Source organism: Notothenia rossii (genome assembly GCF_949606895.1).
Source record: "Notothenia rossii genome assembly, chromosome: 1".
Lineage (NCBI taxonomy): Eukaryota > Metazoa > Chordata > Actinopteri > Perciformes > Nototheniidae > Notothenia > Notothenia rossii.
In genome coordinates, this window is record NC_136912.1 from 34,403,850 (window position 1) to 34,409,988 (window position 6,139).

The window sequence follows — 6,139 nt, forward strand, 5'->3', positions numbered from 1 at the left end:
CACCATCCCCCTACATCCCAATCCTACCCCTTCACTCCAGTGTGATCTTTACATGGCCTGGCACTAGTTTACAGAAACAAGACGAAGAAGAAGCACGCTGGAGTCTGAATCTACTGCTGCAAAAGCCTTGGGGTCATCAGGGGGATTCAACAGTCCCTCACTTGACAGCCTAGAAACAGATATGATCTGTTTGTATCCTTCACAAGATAGCCTTCTTTTTTAGGAGCAGGGATACGTGGGACCAGGGCATGCGACTGATGCAATGTTTGCCTTCTTGAATTAGAGGCCTTTGGGGTCCTGATTAAAATCTTACAGAGGAAAAACCCAGCATATGTTTATGACTGAAAAATGGGCGGATAAGAAAAAGAAAGAACAGTTTGGTTATTGTATAGGAATACGGGGTAATAGGGTGTAAATATCGTCATACCAGCATGGTCATACTGTGGTATTAAAATGTGTATTCACAGTTATTACTCCAACAAAGCCATACTCAATGACCAGCATTATATTATTAGAATTAGCCCGAGAACCCATATATTGTAAACAGGATATCCCATTAGATCCTCGAGCCCATCTGATTGCCAGTTCTCAACATTTTCCATTATGACACTCTCTGAATACCCTTTTAACATTAATTGAGAAGTCTTGAAAAATGCCTTAAATCCTCATGAAACCCCTTGGGGTATTCAAGGGGGGCTGATAGGGATTCTTTCAGAAGGCATTCAAAGTGTTGTTTGTGCATAAGAATGTTTTTTTGGTAAAATCAGAAAAAAGAGAGTGTGAAGAGTTCAATCTTTGCCTTGGCCTGGGTCATTTGGAAACTTGGTGTATTGCTTTGAGAATTGCATGTTTGATCGTCGTTTTCGGAGTGTTACATACATTCTGAACTACTCAATCAACATATTTTCCAATATGTCCTTATAGAGATACGTGAAATAACCATATCATAACTTTATTGTTCTTCTCCCGTTACACTGTTATGAGCTTGATACCTCAAGAGCTGTGGTGTATTGCTCTCCCATGGCTACCTTTCCCAATTGTATTAAATGGGTTCAGTCATACTTGAGGAATAGATTCCAACATAATATTAACACTTTTGGTTTTAGAACATAAAGATATTAGACATAGAACATGTTCTTTACTGATAAACTACAAATATGTGGTCCGAAATTAGAAATGTTTCCTGATCTACATGTAGCTGAGTAACATATTGGTCCACATGGTCAGAAAACAAGTTGCAGTCAGCCCAAGCATTCAATGTCAACTTAACATAATTAATAGTTAACAATGCAACAGACCCATTTATGGAACACTTTATGGAACAATACAGCATTGGAAACTCAAGGTTTACTTCCCAGTTTCATTTGGAGTGAGAATCAAGGGATTTAGTTAACAATCAAGGTCAACAGCTTGAAATGTTACAATTTAGAGCTTTTATACTGAGCTCAAGTGCCACTGAGACAGATAGAAAGAAAGTCAAGGCAAACATGTTGGCTTGGAAGTACAGGCCGCATGACCTACAGGTGAAGACTGACATTATATCAATGGCAGTGAGTTTACCTGATCTGTTTGTCCTCCAAGGCGCCTCCATGGCAGACAGAGTAAGAATAACAGTCATTGCAACTGAATCATCTTGTCCATCTCTCCTTTTCTCTCCATACGAGGTTGAGTGAGGTGACCTAGCTGTCTGTCTGAGCCTCCAAGCCTGTCCCTCATATTCTTCCCCTGGCAGACGCACTTCATTACTCTGGCTAAATAGACTTTCAAGAGACCCCATCAGCCATCATTTACACAGCCCGGCCCTATCACCTTTCACCACATCCACTACACACCGCCTGCACTACACGACACGCCCATGCAGACACACACCTACCAACTGGACCCACTCTTATCCCTCGCCACCCCATCAATCAACACACACACACAATTCCACACACACAAGCAGGAATCTTTGGGCTCTATTCCCCAGCCACCTCATCAGGCCAGAGCAGACAGCTATTACAGTCCGCGCTCCAATGCCCATTTCTCCTCCCATCTCTTCCCTTATCTGCGGGCCTGCTACTTCTGCAACAACCTATTGACCTGAGACGTAGCCTCGCCGCCCTGTTGACCCCGTGCACGTCTAACGAAATGCCTGCTATCTTTCCCCGCGCCAAACTCCATCCAAACTGATAATTGTATTCGTTTCACCTTAGGTAAGAAATGTTTTGAAATTATTTTCGCCCCATGGTGCAAATGGTTGTCTGAATGATGTTGCAAAATGGAAAAGCAATGGCTTTCAAGCATTAATCATTTTACACGATTAGCTTCACAAACACATCCTGCATGATAATCACACCTTACAAATGAGTATGGGTTGCTAAATACCAATTTGAATAACGTGGTCACATTAGTCCAAAGATAATTTTTTAATTGAAACTCTTTTAAAAAAGGACACTCCAATGTGAAAGTCAGAACAAAACATTTTTAATTATGCTTTTGTTTCAACAAAATATGTTTTATCTGTGGTTTGATTCGATAAAAAGTAAAGAGTGTCACATACTGAATCACTGTTCTTTTGTTCATATTGTTCATCGTTTTATTGTCTCAGGTCTTATTAAAGATGCTGTCGACAGCATATTTTACCGTCTGATATCTCCAGAACAGCGTGGACAGGCTGCACAAAAAAGCCCATACAGACCCAAATTACCCTCATCTGTGCTTTTTCTTATCTATTCCAAGGTATGAAATGAGTCAGGTTCTTCTTTTTCAGTTTCGCAATATGACCTTCATCAAACCACTGAGGCCACGGTTACTTCTGTCTTCACATATTTAATCCAAAAATGTCTGATATTCGTAAGACATAGCATATGTGTCTAGCATTAATGATCTTAGGGCTAACTTAAGTAAGTCTTGGAGGGCATATTTTACCTTTATTATTGGTTGATTTGAAAAATGCATTAATAAATCTCTTTCTCCAGTGTGAGCACCATGGATGTGCAATAAACAGAAAGTAAACTCACTTACCACATAATGTATTTATTGGTACTGCTACTATTTTGTTTACTCTCACAATCTCATCTGCCAAGTGATAGCAACCGCATAGCTTTTCCCTCCAGAGATTGTTGAAAATAAACCAAAGCTAAACAGACAGTGATTATTGGACACACAATCATGTGGAAACAAGAGCAAAATAAAATAACATTTTGGAGAGAGAACAACTCCTAAATCCTGATGACACAGAAAATATATACACTATTATAGCAAACCCAAAACCTTACCTCCTTTGCAGATGTTGCTAATGAAGTTTCGCTCCATTTCTATGTGAAAATACAACATTATTGCCGCAATGAAAAAGTAAGTTTTATTTTGAACTTAATAATATCTGCCAATGGCCCCTGGTATTACCCCATACTGTGTTTAAAATAGTGATTATGATATAAAGACTAGATATGTCCATCCTCTGGGCTCAGTGAAACCAGGACAAAAAAACAAAACAATTTTCAGCCTGGATAACAATAACTGCTTTTCCAATAACACCACACGCACACACACTCACGGGGCCTGAACCGTCTTGCCCTCAGCCACTATGCCCTCTCATTCTATATTCTGGACAGGAAGTAGTGAGTTGGTAACCTGGGGTGACGGAATCAGGCCTCTGACTCACGCCCTGACCTTAAGGGGGGAAACAACCCAGTGGAGGACAGACCTCACCCTCCAGCGGTAGGCTAACACAACATGGCTGACAGAGACAAACAAGCAAAAGCAAAGCCTGGATGACTACTATAAAAGAACAAACATCACTGAGAGCAATAGATGCCCGCACGCAAAGCAAAACAAAACGGCTAGTGTATGGCTGGTATGCTAGTGGAACAAGAAAACAGTCTTCATGGATCCAGTGGAAAGCTACATTTAATTTAAGGCTGTTAAAACAGAATGTAAGATAAACAACGTGGACACAGTGACTTGAAGGGGCACTATTATGCTAATGTTTATTCAATCAAAGCTTTAATGTTCAAAAAGCTAGTTATTTTTCTTATATCGACTGTGATGCAGCACCTCTTTTCATCCTCTATCTGAAACAAGAACCCAGTCTGCTCTGATTGGTTAGCAGGCCGGATCTCTTGTGATTGGTCAACCACTTTGGTAAGGAAAGGGAATCCCCAAAAAAGGCCCCTTTAATAACATTTGACTGATAAAAGGGGTAAACACAAACCACAACAAAAATACGATAACGTCTGCCTTTTCCCCAATGTCACAAAAGCAGCTACCTGACACGATGGAAACAAAATAAAGAGTTTGGTTTGAGGACAGGGAAACGCTTGAGTTGCTGATTCAAAGCCTGGCATTATTTTCAAGAAGATGTGTCAGGCGGAGGGATGGGGGTTGGTGGGGACATGGAAGTCTGCTGTAGGGTGGTGACACAACAAAGCTTGTAGCCTCCAGAGACCAACCTATTCTGACGCCCTGCCCCCTCCTCACCTCCCAACCCCGCAGATGCAGGTGCAGAGATGCCAAGTGAAACATGAGGTTAGGCTTTATTTCCTCTTTCCAGTCATGCCCCCTCAGAAGGAGAACACCTGGTCCCCAAAGAGGGGGGAAGGTGGGTGAAGGGGATGATGTAGCGATAGCCACTCCTGTATTTCTACCTCTTTCCTTCTCCTCAAATTCAAGCCCTGCCTCTCCCCACATTCCCTCATTGCTCTTTCGTTCCGCTGTCTAGCTCTCAGCTGTCAGCCTGAGAAATGGCAGGCGAGACAGGGGTCCTCTGCCTGGGGAAATGGGCAAAAGAGGACAGAGGCCTCCAGACAAACATGTGTGATGACACTCACACACACACATAAAAAAGTGTGTGTACTAGTCCGCACCTGCCAACCTGTGCACAACTTTGTAACACCTCTCTGTTTTTGACCTTGTCAGGCCAAAAAGGACTTGAATTAACACTTTAACTGCCAGACCAAGAAAAAAGCTATGGAAAAATTATTTGTTTGCATTTTTTATCAAATGGGCCACAAATAACGACAAACAATTTTTATGTTTTCGACTGACCACACAGTTTTGTTTTTATGAGCCTCTACCAACTGGTCGAGCTGGTCTTTTATGGTAAAAGTGCATTTTCAACAATCATCATATACAGTACAGTATTTGTATGCATCAAACAAAAATAAAACACAAACTCAAATACATTTGCTTCTTTTATGGAAAATTAGTAATATATACAACCAGATATATTCATAAAAGATAATAAATCCATCCATCCATCCATCCATCTTCTCCCGCTTATCCGTGGTCGGGTCGCGGAGGTAGCAGTTCCAGCAGAGAGCCCCAAACTTTCTTTTCCCTGGCCACATCAACCAGCTCTGACTGGGGGATCCCAAGGCACTCCCAGGCCAGAGAAGAGATATAATCCCTCCATCTGGTTCTAGGTCTACCCCTTGGTCTCTTCCCAGCTGGACGTGCCTGGAACACCTCCCTAGGGAGGTGCCCAGGTGGCATCCTAACTAGGTGCCCGAACCACCTCAACTGGCTCCTTTCGACGCGAAGGAGGAGCGGTTCAACTCCGAGTCCCTCCCGGATGACCGAACTTCTCACCTTATCCCTAAGGGAGACACCAGCCACCCTGCGGAGAAAACCCATCTCGGCCGCTTGTATTATAATAAATTATAATTGTAAACAATTTTTTGGGGAAAAAGTAATGTTAAGTATTTTTCATAATAAAAAAAAGATTAGCCTAACAGGAAATGTCTATATCCTGTGTTGGCCTAACTTGCTCATCTGTGTGTAAATCTACCGGTTGGTTGACCATATTTTCCAAAAAATAATTACACCCTTGCTAAAGAAAAATGTGTGCATCAAGTTATCTAATTATGTTCACTCAGTGCTCTGACACTAAAATGTCACAAAAATGATATGGTTACCTTACAAATGTTGACCAAAAAGAGTGATTTCTTCAGCAGTGATTTTTTAGAATGCCAACTTTCTCAGTTGAAGCTAGCTGAAGGGCATTCTGTTTGAACCACAGTGACATCTAGAGGTTGTTTTGTGCATAACATGTCAACCAAAGGGTAGAGCTGGCTGAATCTGATGGACTTACACTTTTTTTTTTTTTTTTCAACAAGATATCAAGACAAAAAATGTGCTCGACCAAATGGTGGCGCTG